We start from the raw sequence: 27,298 nt of genomic DNA, 5'->3' as shown, positions 1-27,298 counted from the left end.
AAATATAGGAAGATATCACCCCCACTTATAAGTATTCTTAATGAGAATTACATCCCAATTTGCAAAAAATGGTAGTAGAATTTCATCTATAATTATTAAAATAGATTTATTTTAGTTATCAAATTTTTAAAAATTCTGTCTATGTTTCAAACATTTTTAATTTTTAATTTTTTAATTTCTTTTTGTTCTTATTGATTCCAAAGATATTAAGTATTTTTTCTTGTTAAGTCCTTAAATTTTGACAACTTTTATATTTAATCAAATTTAAATTTTATCTCCTAATTTTTCTTTTAAAAAAAAGAATGTGCATTACATAAGTTTCAACATGTTTGGTTAATATCAAAATTCCACATCACAATAAAGTCTTTGTAGAAGTATAGTTACTCTCGGTATTTTGTTTAAATATATTCATAAGTTCCACTACACATAATAATAATAATAATAATAATGCTATGTAGTTGCTTACATGAGTATTCTTTTGATCTCTGACCTTATATTATTTTCTCTTTTAGGGCCCATTTGGCAAGTGGAATAGAAATACAAGAATAGGAATACCTATTCTAGGTTTGTTATTCAAGGAATACAAAAATGGAATACGTATTCCTAATCTCTGTTTGGTTCACCCAGATTTGATAGGGAATATGTATAGCCTATGTTTGGTTGTGCAAAAGTGGAATTCGAATAAGGTTATTTTTTATTGTTATTTAATATTTTTTTCATTATACATTTGAATGAGTTATATTACTTTTAAGATTTTTAATTTTTTTTTTAATGTTTTTAAATTTTTACATTTAAGTCACAAAGATCACATACATTCTCCAACATGAGAACCTTATGGCCTTATCATTTGCGAAATGGCTATCCAACTGACAGAATGGTTGGTTAATGTCATTTAAAAATTATTTTAAAATTACCAGAACACTTCTATTATACTTTTAAATAATAACAAATGGTAGATTTGGTCGGTTGCATAGACGCTGCCTATCATTTGTGCACAACATATACTATAATAAATACTATTAAGCTAATAAATAAATTGTTGAAATGATTTTTTGAAAGAGCATTAGTCGTCATAATTTTTGTAAGTAAGATTCAAACTTCATTAACGCATTATAGTAAGTAATTATATTAAAACAATGAAATCCTTAGCCAAATTCTTCTATTAATAAAATATTTTTAAAAACATCATTTTTCCATTAAATTCAACGTGAAACCTTTTTCTTCCTTATGAAAAATAAAATCCTCCATTAAATTCTTTTAAATAAAAAATCATTCTTTCCAATGTAACAAATTCTTAATCAAAACTCAACTCTTGAAAATAAGGAAACATGAAGAAACAAGTTAAAACATGGAATTGTTTTTATTTAATTAGTCAATCAATTGAAATAGTAATGAAACTAGTATAATGTATTCATCATTTTAATAGAATTAGTCACCACAATATGATCATAAACAAGTTCCAAACAATAAAATAGTCAAATCGTTATTAAATATGTCCACCATTTCTATTCAAAATCATAAAATAAATTACAATAGTTGCTTTGGCTTTTAACTGCATTTACGCAAATGGTCCCAAAAGACAAGTATGATTGAAACAATTATAATTCCCAACATGCCTCGAAGAAACATGTTTTCACTCTCTCGGATCCTGCACAACTTGCACTCAGTACTTTCATGTGCTACAGATTTAGCTATGACAAATGTTGGAGGGACCTAATCGACCCATTGGAAGAAATTACAACCACCATCCCCTTGCAATACGAATTCTAAATTAGTAGTGTCTAGAACAATTAGTTGGTACAAAAATGTAAGTTCATACAACAAAAATTAGTAATAACCTTTCTTGCATTTGGACAAGAATAAAATTTACATTCTGGATTATCATTAGTGTGTGAGGTCTTCACTACTATGCTAGCGTTGCTCTCACACATAGGAAAATATAAATCCATCAAACTTGTATAAAATACGAACAAATACAAATAAAATGAAACATTCAATTAGCAAGATATATTATTTTATATACAATTGCTTCACATAATCCACATAATCCCACTCTTCAAATTTAGCCTATTTATCCAATAATTATTGGTGATCCAAGTAAAGCATTTTGGAAGCAGAGGCAACCATTGGGGGAGTCCTTATGAATGATGAGTTAGAACACATTCATCTTGGAGTGCATAAAAGAAGAAACCAAGAGAGTCAAACAAAAAAACCATTTATTTTTGAGCTGAACATCAGTGAGAACAATCATCTAAGATTTTAAATGAGTACATAAACTGTGATATGTTCTAAGACCATTTAACGCACCAATACAAAATCCTTGTGCCTTATGGGATTGAGGCTAATTAGAATGAATACTATTCAAGTAAAATATTATATGTAATTATTCAATTGCGAATGCTATAATGTAGGAAGATGGACAAGCAATACTCACTGAGTGTTAACTTAATCCAAAATTCAATGCTCACCAAATAGAAAAATAAAACTCTTGCTATACAAAAGGATTCTCAGCCGAATTATCTTGAAAGGTAGAAGAAAGAGGAATTTGAACTTGTTGTATTCAAGATTAAGAGCTATACTACCTACATCTACAAAGGTAACTGCAAAACAAAAACTCACTTTTATTAAAAATTAGTTAGCTTTAAACCTGTAAATATATACAATGAAACCAATGAAACCAAAAGAAATCTTCATTATCAGCTGGAGAGATAAATGCACATATTGCATAAAAGGTTCTTAATTGTTATTAGTTTTTAACCCTCCATTTTAAGATAAAGATTACTTATGAATCATCATAGGTTGTGTATGCTTTCTACATCAAGATTTCAAGATCACATTGAGCAATCTATCATCAAGAAGAGGAAAAGTAATCGATCCAAATTATCATTTATGCAATTCATTGCATAACTACCAATGGAAAAGGCCAAAAGTGTAATTAGCGAAGTGGAGATGTACAAAATTCACATAAACCACATTTGCAAATCAAATAAGAGCTTGACTTAGAATTTGAAAAATAATACATATAAAATCAAATTATATGCAAACAAGAATGATCCATAGAAAGTATCATGTTCCTCTCAAGTTTCTACTAAAATATAACCTTCCAATGACAACTATTTCTGAATGACCATCACTTAACAACAAAAGCCTCAAATAAACATCTCTATTCTAATATTAAACTAGAAGGAATGCATCCCACACTTAACTATAACTAGAGCATAATCTTTGTCCTTCCACTTGCAAAAATAAATCTTCTAGTCCACATAACCAACTTAAAATTATGATGAAATGAATAACACTCTCTTCTATATTTGATTAAACATTTAAAAAAATTACGACCTAAATTTATTCCCCAAAATATGTGAAACCAAACTATTATAACAATTAAGTAAAACATTTTTTTATCAATGCAAGATTGCTCTCACATCACATCCTCCTGCATCAACATTTATGTTTAAATGTGTGATTGTTTTGTAGAAGGCTCATATGGAACTATTGGCTTGTTCTTGTACTAGAGCACCCAACAAAGGTAATTAAAAACACTAAGCATGTTGAGAATGGAAAGAAACTAGTAAAATAGATCAAGATTGTTGTGATCAAGGTTGTTGCCACCAAGCCAACCATGGCTCTTTGTTATCTATCGAGTTGCAGCATTAACATCAATAAAAACACTGCTAAAGAAGTACCCCAATGACAATGAGGCATACATAAAAGCATTAACAAAATCAACATACTCTATTACCCATTTATGCAATGCCAGTCTATCATCAATGAACCTTCTATGAGCATATATATTTGTCTAGAGAATGTCTCTACTACTCAACATAGTAATCTTGCTCACGGGTTACCAAAAGCATTTTACACATTATTCAAAATATTTATGAGTCTTTTCGTCTAGCTGGTTTTCTATGGTAGGAGGGTTTAACAATATGCCAAGAAATCACAAATCAATCTTCACACAAGTAAGCTGATAGCCATATTTTTCAACTTTTCAAAGAGTTTTGTACTGAAATGGCTAAAAATGATCACTGTTTGTTGGCAAGGAGGCCACTTCTCATGGGTGATTTAGACCCAAATTCAATCAAGAGCCAAAAAAAAAAAAAAAACTAGTACTTATAACTAAAGATCCAAGACTTCTATAGTAGTTCTTGACAAAACATACAGACCCAGACTAGCATACATGTATGGCTGATAATAGCAAACAATCCAATTCAAATTTTCATGTCTTACAAAATCCTTGTTGTTTGATCAAGGCACTATTAAATTTTTCAAGGACAAAATTGCAAAAGGGTACCAAAATCAAGACTAGCAAAAGGAAGACGAATGCACAGAGAGAAAAAGTGCATTTTCTTCTTCTTTCTATTCTTAAATCATTTTTTTCTAACTTTAAAATGAGTAGACAGCTGATTACATAAATCAATATTGCAAGGGTTTATAATTGTGTTGTGGTCATGAAAAATAATTACGGTGTCATTATTTGTCCTTGTTCTTTGCCATGTTTATTGTCATGAGGGTGAAACTAAAATTTTGAAGATTTTTTTCCTTGTGTTTATAGTTGCTTTCATGGAGGCTAGTGATGATAATGTATGAAATGCTCCTTATGTACTTGATGGTTACTTTTAAGGAGGTCACTGATAGACAAGATGTTTATTCATCTCTTCAACCTTTTTAAGGCTTAACCCAAGTATTTTACCGTTCAACTTTTTCAATTTGGGTCTGTAACAAGGGAAATGAGAAAGATATTGATTTTATATAGAAATCTAGGCAATCATCCCAAACATGAAGAATTCATGATAACTCTAAAAAGACCAATACAAAAATCTTGTAAACAAGGAAATATGAAAATCAATATAGAAATCAAACAAAAATTTCATCATTCCAAAAACACAATACACAGTTTTTGTTTATAAATTCTGAAACAAAGTAGAGTATTAAAACATGAACAAAATGTTGAAGTATAAATGTTACCACAGTGCTCAACAAAATGTGAACACTCAATATAGAGTGCTAAATAGTTCTAAACAAGACTGAAGATAATATAAAGTACTACTTTCCTTATCACTAAGAATATTACAATCCTCCAAATTTATATCTAATATAATCTTTCCTCGTTGCATCATCCATCTTTAAGAGCCAAATAGCTCTTGTTGGTTCTTGCATAAAATTATCAGATGCGATAGTCATAGTTTGTTGACTGATTTTGGGGATGGCTTTCAAGGTAGCAAACAAATCTATAGCTTCTTTCTTAGTATCCTCTTTATCAAATTTGATGTTGTGTGACTGTTTGATTCCCTCTTGTATCTCATGGATGCTTTCAGATATAACATCCAAATAAGCGACCATGATTGCCTTCCTCCTCTTTGACCTCCTTGTTGTTGGTGTTAAAGGAATGCTTCTAGCAGATGTAATGGACTGATTTGACTGAAGGAAATCTTCATCCAAATCAGCAGCATTGTTATCAAATCATCATCATCATCTAGATCAACATCATCATCATAAAGGTTACCATCTTCAACATCTTGTGGTGTTCCAGCTACATTTCCTTCCACTATGTCATTTCCCACTATGACAACTAGATCATTAAAATATTTGAATGGCTGCCTCCTATACACTTTTGTAGTTCTAAATTCTTTTCTCTATACATGTTGCCAAAATTAAATAATTAGATATTTTTTATGACATTAGTATTGAAAAAAAACTTTAAAGAGGACATTATCTTTAGAAGTTCATCCCACATGCTATACTTAGCATCCACACATTGAGTTACCTCATTCCAAGCAAAGCCACTAGTATTTTGTAATTCCTTCATTATTCTATACCCCATCTTCCATGTTTTCAACTTATTTATGAAATTTTCCTATCCAAGCTTCAATTTCAACTCTTGATTGAATCTCCTCTTGATAGCACTCCATGCTTCTCTATGAAAACCTCCTTCACCTTTCCTTCCTAGGTTGACTTGCTCAAGGAGCAAATCCAACAATTTTCTCTCCATTTCTTTAGTCCATACAACTTTTGGATTTCTACATGAAGTTGAAGTAGGAGTACAAATAACTGTAGCAATAGGGGTGGCAATGGGGGGCATATTAACCTCCTCATGTATGCTCGTCAAAAGATTTATGAAAGGAATATTGCTACAATAATCAACTATTATATTGTTGGAAAACATCCATAAAATAAAAGTGCACATTATATATTGTCAACAACAAATAAAAATATATAATGCCAAATATCAACCATACTCCGAAATAACCCCTCAAAAAACCTATTTATTCATTCACATGGACTAATTATTGGTACAAGTAAAATGTTTTTCTAGTAACAACTATGTAGGAGTTTATAAGCATGTGATGTGAGATAAGAATATATGATGACTTAACAAATATACTCAAATTACAGACAATATGTAATTATGAGGTTCCATTATAATGCAGGTCACAATCAAATTCTGTATCTGATATAACAATATTACCATGCAATAATGATGGCTATGTGTATAGGTATTCCTTGCAATCTCTCAAATTTATGGTAGAATATAACCTCTATGATCTCTTGACAAGAGATTTTATTCTTGTAATGTTAGATTTGATTCTAGATATTTAGGAGCAACTGAGAACCTCATTGATTGCCAGGGTAATCTTATTGCTAAAAAAGAAAACATTTCTGTCTGGCATTAAAGTTTTGGTAGACCATGCTCATTCCAAAGGACTCAAAATCGGTATATATGTTGATGCAGGGTGAGCATTCTATCTTAGAATCAATCAAAACCCTTTTATCTTTAGGCATACCCAAATGCTGATAACTAGTATTGACTTCAATGGGTGGTTTCTAGTTAATAGGTGTTCTTTTATGTTATTTCCTCTATTTTTTGAGTACATCACTCCAACATTCTCGTGTCAATAACAATGAAAAAGTGCAAAGATATACCCTCACAAAAGCACAATTTCATGTAAATATGTGATTGTAACATATGCAATTGATTTGTGTAAAGGAGAATCCCTCAACCTTTCACATATTCCCCTACCTCTGCCAAAGTGGGAGCTTATAAATGGGATGTTCATCTATCAAAGCATCAACTAAAAGGGAATTTTAGTCACATATTGTTGTAGATAGTGTGGCCTAGTCAATGAGCATGAACAAAGGTTTCTCTATGAGCTTTTTGACTAAATCCTTCAATAGGTGCAAAATGTGGATGTGAAACCAAACATGTGAATTGATTTAACAAAATCCTTCATAGAAATATGGTTTCATAAGTGCATAGCACATAGGATATGCAGAAGATGGATTTGCTAAAAGTTTGTTTTGAGATTTAGAGGAAATGCAGTTGACTAATGTGCAACTAAGCTCCATAAGGAATACAAAGGACCTTTCATAGACCAAAATGAAATCTTTCAAAAATCATTTACAATGAAGAATGTAGTTACTAGAGAAACACAACAGTAGCATTCATCCATTGGTGAAAATAAAGGGCATATATTTGGAAAGAAAGGAAAGAAAAATGGCCCATGGCATTAGAGAAATTCAAATGAAATCTGAGAAAATATTTAGGTGCCACATTCTCATGAAAGCATGGAAGTTGAAAGTATGGTGCCTTGGAAAACAAATAAAGTGATTGCGTCCAGACGAAGGTATTTGTGTAAATATGAAACAAAATCTCTATGATCTTATCAAAGTTTAACAAAAAGTATTGATTTGTATTGAAATAATGTGGTAATATTGAACACTGGCTATATTTTATATGTTGGTGTTGTAGGGTAGGAGACTTGTGATGAAATCCTTAATTGCAAGGTCAAGTTGGTAGAGAAGTCTCCTCCATAGTTAGCTTATATAATTTAAAGGCTTACTTTTAACTGTCATATATGGTAGGAAATGAATTATTTTAGAATCTCTTGAACAACTTACAAATCTCTGGAGTGCAGTAGCATATGATTTGTTAGGAATAGGTGTATTGTAGAAAATTGATTGTTCTAATATTTTTTATAATTGAGACTTGTTATGTATTGAGGATAGTTCACAATATCAGATATTTGGGAATAGAGGAAAAACAAGGCACATGTTAAAATTAGAGGCCCAAAAAGTATACAGTCTATTACTTCATTTAATGTCTCTTATAATAGAGAGATAATAGAGCACCAAGATTTGAAAGCCATATCCAGGAGGAAAAGAAAGTGGCTCATTAAATCTAGTAAACTCACCCTTAAGTAAGTAAACTGACAGACAATAGCTACAATTGATAGAATCAACAATTATATTTAATACACACAGTGTGATCTGAAATATTGACTCAGAACTGTACACAATCAGGATTCATAAAAATAAAGAAAACTCATTATAAATTAGATTAATTGTGTATTTTTCACTCATCTATTTCTTGAATAGCAATTATCCTCTAATTGATTAGCTTGAATGAGATCCTTATGCTTCAGGGAATTATAGATCTATATAGAATGAAACAATGAATTTCAACCTGGGATTGTACTTTCTCACTACTTTTACTTGTAGAATTGTTAACAGAGCCTAAAGCATTGGGATTTTTTTAAAAATAATGTTTTGAAAAAACTATACAAAGAAAATCTTATTACAGAACCTGAAGTAGTCAAATTTTATTCAAATAAATCTAGCTAGCAGAGAAAATTCATGGATAATAAATTAAAGAATTGAAGAGCAAGCATAATCCAATCCCTTCACCGAAGTTCAAAAATTTACATTGATCAAAGAAAAAAAATACCCGTAATTTGGAATTCTTTACATAGACTAAAGCAAAAGAATCGTTGTCATCCCAATAAAATGGCAGAGCATATGTTTGCTATGGATTTGCTAAATATTCAAGTGCTACATTCTCATGAAAGCATGGAAGTTGAAAGTATGGTGTCTTGGAAAATAAATAAAGTGATTGTGTCTAGACCAAGGTATTTGTGTAAATATGAAAGAAAATCTCTTTGATCTTATCAAAGTTTAACAAAAAGTATTGATTTGTATTGAAATAAAGAGATATAAAAAATCTTCAATATTTAGCTATTCAAAATTGAAATAGAATGTACCAATGCAAGTAAAATGATCAACTAATGTCGAGATCTACAGTCCTCCCACATCTTTTTTGCTAGTTCATCTCAAAAAATTTCCCAATCACCTTTATCTCCTTGAGTCATCCCAAAAGTCTCAAGAATTGGAACATTTATCCCTCCACGATCAACGTCCTCTTCAATTTTCACATCATGTGGAACACCATCCTCTATCATAATGAAATTGTGTATTATGCAACATGCTAACACAATCTCTGTTTGAGTTGTGATACTATAAGATGTCACATGCCTCAAGATAGGAAAACATTGCTTCAAAATACCAAATGTGTGCTCAATCACATTCCTAAGAGAGGAGTGTTGGTGGTTAAATAGCTCATGCGCATTGTTGATTGAGTTTTCTATGGAAAACTCTTTTAGGTGGTATCATGTACACCAATAAGGGGTGGGAAATCCAAGAACATTTGGATAGCTAACATCAACTAAATAGAATTTTCCTATACAAAAGAACAATAAGTATTATGATTGAAATAACATAAACACTATGGTTTACAATAATTACTATATAATCATTAGAAATATGATCAAATATACCGAGGAGACTATTAATGGATCTGGTTTTGATAGAGCTAAAGCAAGAACACGACTATCTACAGCTAAACTTTCCCAACTAGCAAGAACATATTGAAACTTGTAGTCAAAGGAAGAAACACCCATTACATTTTGTGATAAGTTGCCTTTTGTATCACAATATTTTGCTTGGTTGTCCACATCAATGGTAACTAGTATATGGGTCCCATTAATTGCTCCAACACAATCCTAGAACACTAAAAATATTATAGTCAAATATGTAACAATATACTCAAGCAAGATAGTACATGAATCCAAGAGATTTACCTTGAAGTACGGATCAAAATGGTTCTTCCCAAGAATTTTTGGAGGGGTAGTTATAGAAGGGGGCAAAAAGTAATTGCCATGGAGCAATATGATTTCCTTCAAGACCTTGTGGAAGTGGCGACTCATAGTCTCTCCTGAGTGACCAAAGTTATGGCCAATCTTACGATTCCTTAGATTGTGGCCAAGGGTATGTAGGAACATGACTAGTTGTTCTTCCAATTTCATGTTTATCTTATCTTTAATGGTCCCTCTCTCCCGTAGAATATTGGCAAGTTTGAAGAAAGCTCCTCTAGTCATGGCAATCCATGTCATTAGAATATATAATACATTTAAAGAAGGACAAGCAGCTCTTCTTCGCTTGCATCGTTATCTTCTAGCATCTTCGTAAGATGCTACTGTGAGTATTGCTTGGGCTACAAGCAAAATTGCAAGTACACACAAGAGCATGATCTTCCTAACAATGCTTTTGTAAACTCTTTTATCAACAACAGGATCCATCAAACGCCCTATAAACACATATATAGATTTAATTTAGATTGGAACACATTTTTGTGAGTAATAAATCTGATACACAACTAGTTTGGTGATATAATTCATATTATTGAAATGTATGATCATTAAAATTGAACTCTTGCTTATCGGTTTTATGTTTCATGCTGAAAATCAGCAGATCTATTTGATTTTAATAAACAAGCTAACTAAACCACTCTTTCACAATTTGGATCTCCTATGCTAATATCCCCTATAGTCTACTTCTCAACTGGTTCAAAATTTCATCCTCCAGAAAATAAATTTGGAAACTTGCATAGATAGTAATTTTTCATACTCTCCACTCCCCTATCCCACAAACAAACCAAAAAGGCTTCCTCTATTACATTTCCAAATTATGAAGCTGACTGTCATTACTCTAGTTCTCAAGCAATAATCCTAGAGCATTTTACAAAGCTTCACCTCTTCATGGTGTCAATATATTATCATATTGGAAATTGATGCATGTCAGATATACCACTTGAAAAATAAATAACAAACCGAGGAGAATACACACATTAAATTAATGAATAGAGACACATAAACATGGTTACAGACCAAATGTATAAACTTGTTAAAAATGAATAAATAACATTTATCATATCCTAGCAAGAACGAATTGGTGGATGCTACCAATCAGAGCCTCAATAAATAATGTTGTAATGGTGGTTTTAGCTTGTGTTTAATACTGGATCATTACATGTCTTTGAGATCTGTAGCAGAACTCAATTTTATTAGTCTAGCAAGCTTGTAAAGACTTTGTCTGTCAGCTCTTCAGTTCATAGATTTTGGTCTAGCAACACTGATAATTAGAAAGCTTATGGGAGTAGTTTTAGTAGTTGGGTTTGTATGAGGAAGGATTCATCTGGTAAGCTTCATCTATTGGTCATGTTTTTTTAGGTGGTTTATTTTGAATTCTAAACTTAATTATTTTGAATTCTGGAAAATAATTAAATATCCAAACAATCTAGTTGATCAGTAAACAATAAAATTGAATTTAAGAGTCAAGATTGATAATTGTCAAGGAAGTGTAGAAGGCATATAAGTTTTATTAAATTAAAGAAGAAATATATAATTTCAGGAAGTTTCATGGAAGCAAAAAAATAACTACAAGACATAGTAATGAATGGGGTATTTTCGATGTGCCATTTGTGAAAAAACTTGGTGTGTTTCACCAATAATAGGTAATCCAAAACTTCCAGGGGGGAGCACATTTAGGTCTGTTTAACTGGGCCACCCACAACATAGCATAATTATTAGAACAGTAACAGATAATGGGAATAGGGAGAGAAAATGGGTTGTCTTGAGCGTGATAGTGGTCTTGAGCATGATGATGGTTGTGATGAGTATGATGAGCATGTCTTGAGAGAAAAACATTACTACACTAGATGCTTTCATATACAAAATTCAACAAAACCCCAACTCGGTCTTATTGTCACTACTTGATACTCAAACCCAAGCTTTCTCCTTAGCCTGAATAACCCGAGGATTCCAGGTACTTTATGAACCTTTGGAGCAGAATTCTATGACACCTAAATGCTAAATGAATCTTAGAAACAAAATGTGAAAATTTGAGGAAGCCTAGATAAGTAACAAATCCTTATGGCAAAATGTTGAATGCGGGGCCAGATGAAGATTGAATTGAAAAACCCCAATTCACAGAAACGTTGCCGATGAGTGAACCTCTGTAACAAAGTGATGCCCACACAAGCAATCAAAGAATTGAAGCACTCATAGGGAAGCTATATTAGAGAACTTGTGGTGTGCTGACACATTGGTAGTGGTAGGCCGGCAATAACTTAACTCTACCATTCAAAAACAAAAGGCTTTTGCTAGAGGCAAGGCCCACACAGCTTTTGTTAAATTTTGGTTGCAAAGACTTCAAAGAACATGGTACGTGACACAGTCAAGGTATCAGGCAAAAAGAGTGCCAGCTTTCATGAAGAAGAAACAAGAGTTATCCAATTTTCCACATCATCTTAGATCTGGTAGCATATAAACAATAAGGAAGTTATATTAATGTTTTTCAAATATAGCAAAGCCTATTGAAATTTTTTTGTGTGGTTAGATTTGAAAGGGGTTTAATAGCACTAGAGTAGTAATTTGGCACATCACAAACCCTCCCACTCCATCCTCACCATATGCAATTCAAGAAAGATTAAATCAAATAAAGCTATCACCACAAAGCTTTTCTTCTCCTGTATGGCTTCGAACATTAGTACACAGATGCAATAGATTCAAACAATTTGTTTGTCTCAAGCAATACAAATTAATATCAAGACAATTTGGGATTAGTGTGTTCCTAGATCTTTTTAAAATTATATGTCTAGAGTAAGTACTTAATGTTTTCAACTTTACTCATCAAAGCAAGATGATTTCCCTCCTCATCATGATAGAGAGAGGAAGAGGAGGAAAAGACTAAAAAAAAAAGTGATATATTAAAAAAGCCATCTATTTATATATATTTGAAATCCTGTTTGGTCGTATGAAACACAAATTTGAAGCTCCTGCTTACTGATTACACACCCATAGAAAATCAGAATACATAAACAATTTCTCAAGCTCCACATTGTTTTGATGCTACAGAAGTGACAGTTTCTAAACAGTTATATCTAGGGCCCAAAAGTCAAAGAAGAGCATGCTAGTAGTAATAGCAATAGGTATGCATTGGGAAATAATAATAATAATTCAATAGCTTTCACGCTCTCTCTGCTCACACATTAAATATTGTGTCCATCTTTACCTCTATACAAATGGCTTGGTATTTTTTTGGCATGTCAGTTGGAGTGCGATCTATAAATTTTTAGCTGAACTCATGAGATGTGCTTGATCCTTCACTTCTTGGGTAAAAAATTAATACTTTATGAAAATAATCTCTCTGTCATGGCTTAGCAAACATTCTTCTTCTTCTTTCATTTCCCTCCTACCAATGCCTATAGAAAACATATTGGGAAGGCTATTTACAGACCATGCCAATGGCCTAAAAGCATTGCAATTTTTTCACTGGACAACCCAACAAAACCCTAGTCTTGAACACATCTCTTGGGCATACAAAAAGATGCTCCACATGTTGGTCAGAATGAGGGCTTTTGATAAAGCTTGGGAGTTGCTAGAGGAAATGTCTTTAAAAAAATATATTAACCTTAAAGCCCTTAACATTGTTTTGTTTGCATATGCACAAAGGAAATCATAGAGAAAATCAAGCGGTGCCCATGTACTTTCTTCACTAAGTCAGTATGTGCACAAACTAACTATTCAACAATACCCAATAATGATGAACTGACCCAACACAGAAATGTTCAATAATAATAAATAATAATGATTATGAAGGGAGGAGCCATATGCCAGGGGACGACCTCAGAGTGGTAACAAGCCAAAACCCAGGTCAACGTTCTAGCCGCTATATAAAACTCGATTACAGTGAAAGCCGTGTCGGTGGTATTGCTAAGTGATAGCTCTCCTCTAGTACCCTTGTGGTGCATCAAACCCCGGTTCTCGAGGCTGGGAGACCTTCTGAGGAAGTTTATCACTCACTTGCTAAACGAAATGCCCTTACTAAAAACCATGTTTTAGTGGCCAAAATCCTTTCTATCCACTGGTTCAAGGGGTCACCCATGCCCGTGAAGACATCCTACATTCTCATGGTCCTTAGTAGAGACAACAGTCCCTTGGGAAGTCATGCCCCTTGGAAAGCGGATCTTGGTAGCCCCGAGAAGTGAGTGCGCTGTAAGGGGGAGCCTGTGGTGCCAAGGTCCTAAGTTGTCCGCTCTAGATAAGCGTGGCTAAACTTTGGTTCAAGTAGGAATTCAGTGGATATAGTCCTAAAGCCTAGGTTGTGGTGTGACTATTCACTTTTAACAACAGCTATTCTTGTCTTAATGTGTCTTGCGTGTGTGTAAAACATAATCAAGATAAAAGCCAACATTCAAATTTACACCTTGGAAACTTTCAAAACCTTGTCAAAATATCAAACATTGTCAAAACATCACAAACTTTGGTTCAATACATTCAAACCTTGGAAAACATGGCAACTTGTGCTCCTAAACGTGCTTGGCAAAATATAGATTTCACTCTTGCATAGCATCCACTTACATTCTTCATAGTTTGAGCCTCATACTTGCATCATATAGACTTCATATAGCACCTTTTTAGTATCCCTCATATTCACATTGCAATCATTAGCATTTAAGCTTGCATCCTTTGCATTTCACCTCAAAAATTATCACTTTGCATCTTCCATCTTGCATCTTTGCATACCCAACCCTCATCTTGACTACTTTAACCATCATTTCGGATGTCCGACACATCATTTTGAGTATTCATTTCGAATTATCTCCTTGAATGTGTCTCTCCCTCACTGCTCTCTCCCTCTCCCACACACACACAAACACTATTTACTTGTGTCTCATTTTTATATTCATCCCTCTATCTCTGTCTACCCCTTTCGCTTCTCTCATCACCTATCCCTTTTCTTCTCCACATACACCTCTCCTCTATATCCATATTTCTTCTCCATCTCTCCCTTTATCCATCTCTATCCCTATATCTCCCTCTCTACCTTCTCTTAGTTATATATTTCATTCTCACTATCTTTGTTTATCTCTTCCTTTCATCTCCATATCCCTCTTCTTCTCAATCCCTTACTCTCTCTTTCTCTTCCCTTTGCATATTCTCTCTTTCTATCTCCTTTCCACCCCCCACCCTACCAAACCACATCTCTCTCTCTCTCTCTCTCTCTCTCTCTCTCTCTCTCTCTAATTATTATTATTTCTTTATGTCAATTATAACATATCAAATAATTATATATTTAAATTAAAAAATATGTTATTATGAATCATTTAATATTACGAGTTTAAGTTTGTTAGATGACATTTTTTTATCTATATTATCTTTTAATTATCATTTGGAGTAGTGATCTATATATAACTATTGTAAATATTTACATTCATTATAATATAATTAATAAGTATACATTTTAATTGTAAATTATTTTTTCATTAAATTAATATAAACATAAGAATTAATGCAACCTATTTAATTGAATAAATTTATATTTAAGAATTTCAATTATTTTTGAAGCTTTTACAACATTGTTATATTACTAATATTTCAAATTTAAATCTCCTTTTGAGTAAATATCAACATAATAAGAAAATATTTATGTTTGAATAAGAAAAATATATTATAAGACATGTTTTATTTTAGATGTATTTTAAGAGTAATATATTTTATTTATTATTTTCAAGTAAAAATTAATAATAGATTAAATAGATTAGGTATAATTATATTAAATAGTAATAATGATACATATACATATTTACATAGATACCTTTTTTTTGGTTAAATATATATTAAATAATATATTTTAAAATAGAAGAAGATGAATAATGCATTTAAACAATAAAATTTTATTTTGTTAGAAATGTGAAAAGCTATTTTTATTGAAATAAAAAATAATGCAAATGACTAGGCCAAAACAATCTCAGTCCTTTCGTGGAGCCTATCAATGCATTCACCAACAACGACACCAATTTGGGAAAGAGACCTAGTAGTCGCTTAGGCTAACTTCGGGTACCTAGATCTCCTAAATCATAAGTTGAATTATGTTAATTTTATGGTGTACCTCCATAGGTGACTCAAAAGCTTAAGGCTAAGGTTTCAGCATTTGGGCCTTTACGGATCTCTCTATAGAGGCACTAGTAAAGTTTGACCCATTTTTTAACAAAAAATCTAGAAAACATAGCTCTTAGAATTGCCTTAGTTTCAGCCCAGCTTCCCAACTGCTACCTATGTCAAGGTAGATTTGGCTTTGTCATTTTGATCTTATCTTTTTTTGTCATTTTTTTGGTCAAGATCCAAAGCCTATTGTCATAACGTTAAACTCTTAGGTTAATACCTTGTAAAGATTTCACCTAAGTTCAAAAAACCTTATGTATACCAAGCTATCATTAGCATAATCATATTCCTAAATGTCATTTTTGACTTACCCTAGTGGTATATCCCCCTCATATTGCATTTTTCAAACCCTAGCATCATTTTCACTATCAAACCCTATCAAATTGTCCATCAACCAACTTGTCTTCTTGATCACCTATCCTCATTTTGCATAGCCTAAACGTCATTATCAACCCTAGGAAACCATCCCTTGCATAGTCCACTTTACGTACACCTACCTTTAACATCCTTACCAAGTCCAAAACATAACCCTAACCTTCATTTTGCACATCATAATCTTCATCTTGCATACCTTCAAAATGACACCTTGCATTTGCACTTGCATAACATCCCTAGGAAATTTGTACTTTGCATATCAAAACCCTAGGTCATTTAACATTTCCTCACATTGCATAACATCCCTAAACACTTAAAAACATAAAAAACACTCATATCCTGCATACCCACATCTTAATTATCAAGTTTTGACCTCTTTTATCAACTGCAACCCTATTTTACCAACTGCACACTTCATGGGCGCAGTTGGTAGTTTCAGGATGCACTTGGTAGTTTTAGGGTGCACTTGGTAATTAGGTGTTTCATTCTAGGTTCCAAAACCCTAATTTGCACTTCTACACCTTGCATTGCATCCTAAGACCTTAGGAAACACTCTAAATCACTCAAAATTTGCATTTTAGGAAACTTTGGAGCTACATCATTTGCAGAAGAAAGAAGGACATGAGAGCTACAAATGAAAGAGGGGGTTTCTAACCTTGTGTTTTCTTCTTTTGATTAGTTTGGCTTTCATGGTAGACTAGTGGGTGCTAATGTATGTTGATTAAGTTTTGTGATTTCTCATAGTATGTTATGCATTTAACCCATTTTTCTAGTCCTACAATAAGAACGAAAAAATTAAAGAGACAAAACAATTATATATTTTATAAGAAAGAAAAATTTATTTTTTAGGACAAACATTCTAGTATTCATACCATGTTATTTGTTTGTGATTCAATGATGGCTTAAGAAGGATTTGGTGCTTTACTACTTGTAAAGAATGCGACTCACAAATTTTAGTCATATAATGAAGAATATTTATGCCTTGTTGTAGACGACTGCATTCTATTGATTTCTATCAAATAATTTAAAAGTACTAACAGCAACAGACAAATCCGTACAGTGACTTTTTTATCTGGTTATTGCGTGAAATTTATCTTGAGGCAAGGGATAAATTATTATTTTTTTGATTTTATAATGGGAAACAAGAGAGGAAGGCAAAACAAATATGCAAAGAAAAGATCTGATGAAGCAGAACAAAGAAATATTCAGAAGACTACAACACGTTATCATCGAATTAAACTAGGTGAAGGAAATGTTGAAGAAGGCTCAACAAAAGTAGAAGCAGTGCATATGGCAGAGAGGTCAGGAACACTCCCTATGAAATCTCAAAAAATGAATGTTGAAGAAGGCTCAAGATCACTCCCTATAGAGATTCAAATAACAGAAGTCGGAGAAGATTCAGAATCTTTCCCTACAGAATCTCAAACAATGGATGTTGGAGAAGGCTCAAGATTAGTCCCTGTAGAAATTCCAGTAACAGAAGTCAGAGAAGGGTTGGGATCAGGGGCAAGAATTGGTATGGATGAAATCTTAAATATTGCCCAATCTGTAAAGAATAATATTTTTCATAAGAATTTAGATCATTTACTTAAAATGGATGTGGATAAATTGAGAAAACTTGCAACTAGTGTTCAATCATTAAGTTTGTCTAAGAAAAGGTCAATGAATAAGAAGATAAGAGAAATTATGACTCAATTTGATAACATTGGAACACTTGAACAAGCTTAGTTGCTTTCACTTTTGCTTACACAAAAGAAGTTGCAAGAGGCATTGAAATTTTTAGGTGTAGACACAACATAAAAAAAAAAAAAATTTCTAACATGCAAATTGATTTGATTGAAAATGTTAAACAAGGTTTGAGAAACATAGGAAAACACTCTTGAACTAAAGATAAGTCTGCGGCAAGAAAAGTGATGTTGATGTCTGTTGTAAGTAAGAATATGACCCAAAATAGACATATATCTTCAATTTCGTCTAAAATGGGTTTTAGTAGGAAAACAATGAGAGAATATGTTAAGAGAAGATTAATTGTGGATGATAGTACTATGGAGGGCAATTGGGCAATCATGTGTAGAGCACCTCGTTCTGATAGGATTGAAGAGATATTAAAAAAATTAATCATATCATTTTGGATTGATAACACTCATCCTTCATCAAATAGTAGAGATGTTATCAGGCATAGGATTACACCTGGTCAATATGAACATCATACAAAACATTGGTTGGACACAACACAACATGAGTTATATGTGTCATTTTGTAGTCAACATCCTAATGTAAAAGTTGGGCAAACATTGTTTGAAAAATTGAAGCCATACTTTGTGAGGTCAAACAAAGTGTTTGAAATGTGTTGTTGTCGTCATCATATTGAGTTTGATCTCCACTATCAGGTATTTTGAAAGTTTGTAGAAGACACATATGGTTTTCATGCTCCTCCTCCTAGTAGGAGAAGTGAGTTTATATCATCCATTTTGTGTAACAACATAGATGATCCAGCTGGTCAAATGAATTGCATCAAAGGATTATGTGAAACATGTGGTGAATTGGCTCTATTTCCTTTGAAAACTAAAAATATTGATGTAACAAAAATATTGAATTGCAAAAGTTACAAGTATGTTAAGAATGAAACAAAGTTGGGGAAAGAAACAAAAAGGTTGGAATATGTTGAAGAGGAGTTGCCTGTTCTAACATTTATGGACAGATTTAAGAAATTGATTCAACCTTATATTCGTCATGCATTTTTTGCAAAGTGGCAAGCACAACAGTTTAAAACTCTGAGAGATAATTTTCCACTTGGAATAATTGTATCAGTTGTTGATTTTGCAAAGAACTATTCCTTTGTTCATTAGAAAGAAATTCAATCAGATTATTACTTTAATAAGCAAGTCACTATTATGGGACATGTGTGTTATAGACATGCACAGTTAGATTTGGATGGTGTTCAGAGTACGGTTCAAGCACGAGTAATTATAAAGGAATATCATTTTTATATAAGTGATGATAAAGAACATGACATTCACTATGTAGAACATTGCTTCAATATGTTCTTTTCTACTTTGAAAGAAAGAAACATAAATGTTGATAAACATTATGTTTGGTCTGATATATGTGCTGCAAAGTTTAAATCATCTAGACAATTTTATGCGGTGTAGATATCATCGCAATGAGAATATAAGACACATATGGAATTTCTTCGAGAGTGGCCATGGAAAAGGTGAACATGATGGTGCTGGAGCTTGCATCAAACATGCTTCGTGAAAGTATCAAATGAATTATCAGGGAGTTCGTATAAATGATGCACATGATGTTGTTGAATGGTGTAAGACTCATTTTGCATTAGATGAGGTTAGGACATCATCAACTACGAGTCGACAGGTACCATATAGAGTCTTCTAGGAGATAATAGGTATGGATGTGTATGTCTGTTTAACTTTTATGAAATTAAGTTCCCAAATTTTATTGTTAAGTTTTATTTTTCAATTTGTTGAAGTTTAAATTCAATTTGTCTATATTTTCAATTTAATTCAAACTTTCAGGTGTTAATAGAAAAAACATGCATGGTTGCAAGAGGATAGAAAAGACACGTTCCTTACATTCAGTCACAAGTACAGATAATTGTAATTGGACATTGAAGACAAGAGAATACTCATGTTTTTGTGACAGTTGCATTGATGAAGACTATGAAGAATGCATCAATCAAACACGTGGATATACAGGTGCATGGATTCCGGTACCACTTGATGTTACCGATACATTTGATAAAGATGATGAAAATTTTGATGATATTCCATTGATTTCTAATGATTATAATCATATCTCTGGATTGGTAAAAGTGGGTGAGTATCATAAAAATTAATCTCAACTTGTTAATTAATTATCAATTGATTTCAACGGTGTTATATATATTGTACACATACATTCATGTATAAGTTTGTTATGCAGGAGATGTCTTTGCAGTGATTGCTAAGCTCGGAAATCATGAAGGTGTCAGTTATTATTTATTGCGATGTACTGTAGAGAGGAAAAAGTTATATGACCCTGAAGAAAGCGATGGAATGTTGTTCCCTATAGGTAAATTATACATATACATGTATGCAGATACATATTTAAATAAATAAATATATATCTAGGTAACTTTATATCTATCAAATTTTAAAATACTTAAATTTGTGGTGCAGGCTCTGTTGTGATAGAGGGAACATATTTGAAGCAAGACAAAATAGTCCAACATGGAATACACTTTGTTGATTATCAACATGACAACAAGGTTTTACAATACAACCACTTGGTCGTTTCTACCGGGCTTTGTCTACATCCAGTCAAACTTAAGCATGTACATCGCAAGTGGAGACTAGATAGTGAAGATCATGAAAAGATATTACATGTTATAAGTGTACATCATGGTTGATTAGACCTTTGAGATTTATTTTATAATAATTTGAATATCAACTTTGATGAAATGTGTTTTTAATTGTATGATCACAGTCTTAGTTATCATTAGTTTATTAAAAAACTATAATATTAATTGTACTATGGATGAATTTAATAATTTAACAAGTGATTTAAATACACGAGAAGTTAGTTCGAACTTACACAATTTCATTATCTATAGATATGTATAAAAAATAATTTAATATGTTACAATTCTTAAATATCAACTTCTTTTCAAACTATTGAATTTCATCTTGAATTAAATGTGTTTTGAATTGTACGATCATAAGTTCTTAATTATCATTAGTTTATTAAAAAACTATATAATTTAATAATTTAAATTAATTGTACCACATGGATGAATTTAATAATTTAACAACTTGATATAAATAGGTTTTAAGTTAGTTCAAACTTACACAATCATTATCTATAGATTTATATCAAAAATAATTTAATATCTTACAATTCTTGAATATCAACTTCTTTTCAAACTATTGAATTTCATCTTGAATTAAATGTATTTTTAATTGTACGATCATATGTTCTTAATTATCATTAGTTTATTAAAACACTATATAATTTAATAATTTAAATTAATTGTACCATGGATGAATTTAATAATTTAAATTCATTTATCAACTTTTTTTCAAACTAGATTGAATTTCATAAGTGAAAATTAAATGTGTTTTTAAAATTGTAAGATTATAAGTTCATAGTTATCATTTAGGTTAGTTTATTAAAAAACTATATATTTTAATGTTACTTTATTACATCTACAGTCATGTACTCTTAAAGTTTAAATTAGTTTAAATTAATATTTTTTTATATTATATTTTGTAAAAGTTTTCTAAATTAATGTATTGACTTACCTAATTAACATATTTTTATCCACATAAAACTAATATTTATCTTTAGTGGGTTAGTAATTGATAATTTAAGAAATATGTATCTTTCTAACTTCCTACTAATTGATAATTGATAGTCATGTACACATGTCTCAAGATCATGTTCTATAGCTATAACATGCAAAAAAAATACACATGTACACATATGTGCACGTCTTAAGAATAAACATCTACAGATCTAATATATCTCTATGTATCTGAAATGCAAACTGTAAATCTCGAATAAATACATGTATGTAGCAAAATATAAAAAGTCATATATACATACATGTGATCTGGTATCTAACTACTGAAATACTCAATAATCAAATAAATACTGAAAGTACATGTATGTCATCAAGGAACTGAAATACACATGATGTGTACATGTAAACTGCACCTCCAATATATAAATGCATCAAAAAATATATAAATCTGATCTACTACTAGAGTGACCCCTCAAGACGCATACGAACAACACGACCCTCTGATCGAGTCTCCTGTACATCCTCTCATTGAGGCTCATCAATCGAGCCGTGCAAATATATATATACATATATACATATATACATACACATGTGTTAGAGTTCTATCTTTAAAACATATATATACATACGTGCATCATGTACATGTACATTCAAATTAAATACGAACTTGCATATATATATATATATATATATATATATATATATATATATATATATATATAGTTTTCAAAATATTTAAATAACTTTAAACAAACTATTTAAAACTCAAGTACCTGAGCACTACCAGGTGCCTCAATAGAATCATCTCTCTCATGTACATGATGCCTTGAATCAACAGTATGTGTAACCTTGTGCTCAACGACCTGTGCCTACATGATTTATTATGAGTTAAAGATTAAATTAAAAAGCTACATATATATCTGAACTAAATTTTTCAATAAATGAACATATTTTTTAATTTCATATATATTTAAAATTAAAAATAAATTATATATGTACCTAGGTCTCCGAAGGTGGAGGATGATCAACAGACTCCATCGTATCATATACTGATGCACTTGAGCCTGAAACTCCATGTCCAACTCCTAGTAAATATGAGTGAAGTGGATTGTGTAACTGGCTGGCTAATGGTGTAGAATCAGTGTTGTCAGGTCCGAACAATAGGTCCATGTACGATGAAATACCTAGGCTCGTTCTAGTATCAATCTCAAATAGGCCTCGCAACTGCTCACCAAAATCATCAAGACCCTCAGCTGTGATATGGACATCTCCAACTCGTATGCTCGAGTCATCTGTAGAGTGTTGTGAGCCTGGTGCCGAATGCTGTGAGCTACGCACAAGTGTATCATCTGTCATTGGTGTGGCGGCCTGTGTCTGTGGAACTATGCCGGGGCTCTAATGCTGTCTAACAACATCCATCATTGAGTGTATTGGAATCCTCTGTGTATCGAAAATATAGCTAATAAAGTGCAACATATCCTCCAAAAAATATAGTGCCATATCCATATGTGTCTGTTGTCCTGAAAGACCACGAATATTTCCTGGCAGTGGTAGCCCAACAGCTCTATATACATCATCAAAGGAGGCACCTGAAGTGCTACTAGATGCCTGTGAAGATGGTTGACCAAGTGGACGAGAACGTCGACTATGAAGATAGCGACCAATAGAATCTGATGTGATACTAGCCACCGCAGATGCAATCTACCCAATAGTGTCAATTTCTTCCCTTTGGGAAGCAATGACGACTCTATCTACAATAGGCGCATGTGCAGGAGTCATAGGAGGCATCCTCGGTCCAACAAACTGTCTAAGATCTGCAGGTGGTAGACGATCTACACTATGATACTGGTCACGATCTGCGATCCGACCACGCCCCTGTCTGTAATAACCATGAATATCAAGGTAGTTGACGTTAACCCGTATATGAAACACAACGTACAACTGCTGTAAAAAATAAAGGGGTATCTGGTCATTATTAGAATAACGACCATGTGCAGCTAAAAATTGTGGATAGATCATGCTAGCAATAATAGGGTCTCTGCATCATGTGACTCTATAGCCTCTCACCCTACCTTGTGTCCCCTCATACTCTGGAAAGAGATCTCTCTAGATGACGTCTTTGGGGGTTACCCTCTTGACGTCATTGAATGATATAGTTCATGAAACCTCATCCCTAAGCTCCCTAGATATGGAAGCTAATATGTCAGGAGTAAATGAATGGTGAGCTCTGAACCTAGCTGTCAAATCCTATAAACTCCTACATATCATAACACATATGTCTCTATAAAGACCATCATCAAAGGTCAATATAGAGTGCTGCAGTCTGGCAACCTTCTGCTTTGAAAATTCAAATACAGCATCGATATTGATGCGTGAGATGGTGCAGCAGGACCTCCAGCAGGAGCTGCAGGTGCAGCCTGACCTGGAATAGGAGCCGCACTAGTAACCAGAACATGAGCTGCACGACGAGCCCTATGTCGAGGTACACGACGAGCCCTACCAGAAGCTATAGCATGAGCCCCACTACGAGCTGCATGAGGAGCCAAATCAGGAACTACATCAGGGGCTACAACATGAACCACATCAACCTGTGCCGTAGTAGGAGCCGGAGTAGGAACTATATGAGGTGCTGCACTAGGAGCCGCAGCAGGAACTACATCAAGTGTCACACTAGGAGTCGCATCAAGCTGATCGTGTGAAGCCATATCTATAGAAATGTATGAAGAGCTAAATTTCCTACTATACACATAATTTTTTATTTTTAAAATTAAAAATTATACACATGTAATTGAACATACATCACACATCATGGACCTAGATAATTTGTAACACATCCAGACCTAGATTAATTTGCATATAAGTATAAGATAACTTTAAAGTTGAGATTTTGGTTATGCTTAGAGTTAATTTATTGTTCTAGGACTTTATTATACTTTGGGGCCTGTATTATTACTCTTAAATGATAATGTTTTGAGGTTTAGGTTTCAAGTTGGGTTACATATATATCATTTAAAACAAGGGTCATAAGTTTCATGTATGTGCATGTATCTCAAATGTAGTTTTTAACAATTTAGGATTAGGGTCAACTTGTTTTAATTTTTATGTAAGTTAGGCCTCAATTAGGTTTTGAAATAGGGTTTTAGTGTAATTAGGCTCAATTTTAGGATAAGATTTAAGACCTTATGATCACCTATATAAAGATTCTTAAATATTGATGTGAAACCGTTACAAATACATAGGTTGCAATTCTTTCAATACTCTTGATGTGTCAAGTATAACTTTGATACATCAAGGACTTTCATTTTCCATACTTTATAATTGTTTTGGTTAGAACTTAGCTAATAAGGTGAAATTATTTAAACATATTGTGATCATTATAAAATAATCAAAGAAAAATCAAACATAAAAATGTTACATACATAACCATTGAGACCTTTTCTCTAATATATACATTTATATTACAATTATAGAAATTAAATGAGAACTAAAGCCATCAAGGACACATAGTTGAGAAAGTTACACGGACCTCAATGTCAGAGCGAGCATAAATGCATTCTCTCATCACTCTTTGGCAGCTAGAAACTTCCACAGTGAAAAAATTTCTTAGCTTGCCAAGATTTATGTTAATTTGCTATTAATTTAAAATGGTATGCCGAGTGTGGCATATGATTCATTGTTATTATACAAATTTTATTTTGCATCCGTGTATTTTATTTCTCACAATAATTTATAATTATGTATAAATTTGTATACGTATGAAAATCTAGTAGAATATGAAGATAGTGAGGAGGAAGGAGAATTTGCCCAAAAAGACAGCCTTCAAATTCACCAAGTATTAACTCTAAGACAAATAGCTCCCGACAAAATTGAAAATGAAGAATTTGTTCCCAGAATTACGTACAAAGATTTTTCTACAAATGCAAACCATGTCTCATTTTTCTTTGTTCTCTTTTATATTATATTTAATGTAGTTTTATAGAGGTATCTTTTGAGATTGTAAGAATTTGAGCAATGTGTTTTAGAGATAGGGTGGGTTCTATTGTATGGAAGACTTATTAGGTTCAATTCTCGAGCTATTGACTCGATTCTTGGGAAGAGCTTAAAAATGTAGTGCAATGTGCAGTGGGTTGCCTTGTGGGAATTGCCTAGGTTCTATTATTATAAAACTTGTGTGAACAAATCTAAAATGGAAAATGTTTTAACTGTGAACAACTATAATTATGCTGTAGGCGTTTCCATATGAAAGACCTCAAGCTAGCTTTTACAATCAATGGTGCATTCTAGTGAAGAGGCCTTCGACGACCATAGAATCGATTGAATCACGATTCATACACTTAAGCCTTTGCGCTTCTGGGTATTAAAATGACTAAGAGTCCCCCATCCTCACCAATGTGGGATAAAGGCAGCGGGGCTATTCACCAATTTTGACCGCTGATTGATCATTAAAAACCATTTAAAAACATTTTCGTACCATTGAGAAAACTGTGTCAGGAGGCTTGTTGCCTGGCTTTAAAAACTGATTCAAACATGTGATCGAGCTCTAAAACCTTGGATATATCATCTCTCTGACATGTTCAACAGGCCTGCGAAATCTCATCACATGACGACATCGGAGTCAAAAGATATCGACCTCCGAACATGCCCAATTAAAACTATCTGCAGATTAAACAAGTCAGAAAACCACAAAGTGCATTTGGTTTGAGCTTCAAAAATTGAATAAACGAGAACTTGGGATTCTAAAAACTAGGGCACTGGTACTTTGCCATGAGAAGAGTATGATTTTGTGATTTGGGCTCATGAAGAATCATGGGGCACGTTTGGAAAGAATCTGTAGTTGGCAACCTAGAACTGCAGGACAGGGAACAACAACAAAATAACATTTTTGGCAAATGGAAAGGCCCTGGAAAAGTGTGAAGACGGATTTGTTAAGGTCTATAAACTGGCACACTTAAATTATTTTTAGAGTAAAATGCAGGAGAACAAACCATTCAATCCCACAGATCCCTAATCAAAAGATATAGCATCATGAACAGGGCACCTGAATAATCTGCATCTCTGATTACCAGTGAAACTCTATAAATTACATTCAGAATCGAGTTTGAAAACTGATCAAACGGATTCGTCATGACTTCAAAACTAGAGCATAGTAAGTCTTTGACCCCTAGAAAATGATGCAAAAAGAATTTTCTCATTTGGGTCAACTGGTCAAAATTTATTACCTATCAAACAGGGCTACCTGGAAAAATGCACAATTTGCAGATTTACAACAAAGGCAACTGACCAACTTTGAGAGGTTGAAACCTAGTCAAAACATGTTGAAACGACTTGAAAATTGAAACATAGGTTCTTTGTTATGCATATTAAAAATACTCAAAGTGGTGAACCATGAAACATAACCAGGTAAAAGATATTCAAAGGCAAATTGGGCTTCTGACCACTGTTTGACACTTGGGCAGAAAATGCAAAATGACACACGCTCAAAATGGAACTTCGCTGAATGGCT

The 27,298-nt window shown here is 32.6% G+C and overlaps 1 pseudogene; it reads left to right on the top strand.

The window, feature by feature from the left end:
* Positions 1-27,298, top strand: part of LOC149540684 (protein EDS1L-like) — a 36,353-nt pseudogene that overhangs the window by 5,653 nt on the left and 3,402 nt on the right.

Source organism: Cupressus sempervirens, chromosome 9, assembly GCF_028749045.1.
Source record: "Cupressus sempervirens isolate cs-2001-9-10 chromosome 9, ASM2874904v1, whole genome shotgun sequence".
Lineage (NCBI taxonomy): Eukaryota > Viridiplantae > Streptophyta > Pinopsida > Cupressales > Cupressaceae > Cupressus > Cupressus sempervirens.
Note: the sequence above shows the minus strand (reverse complement) of the source record. Positions and strands in the feature narration are given on the sequence as shown.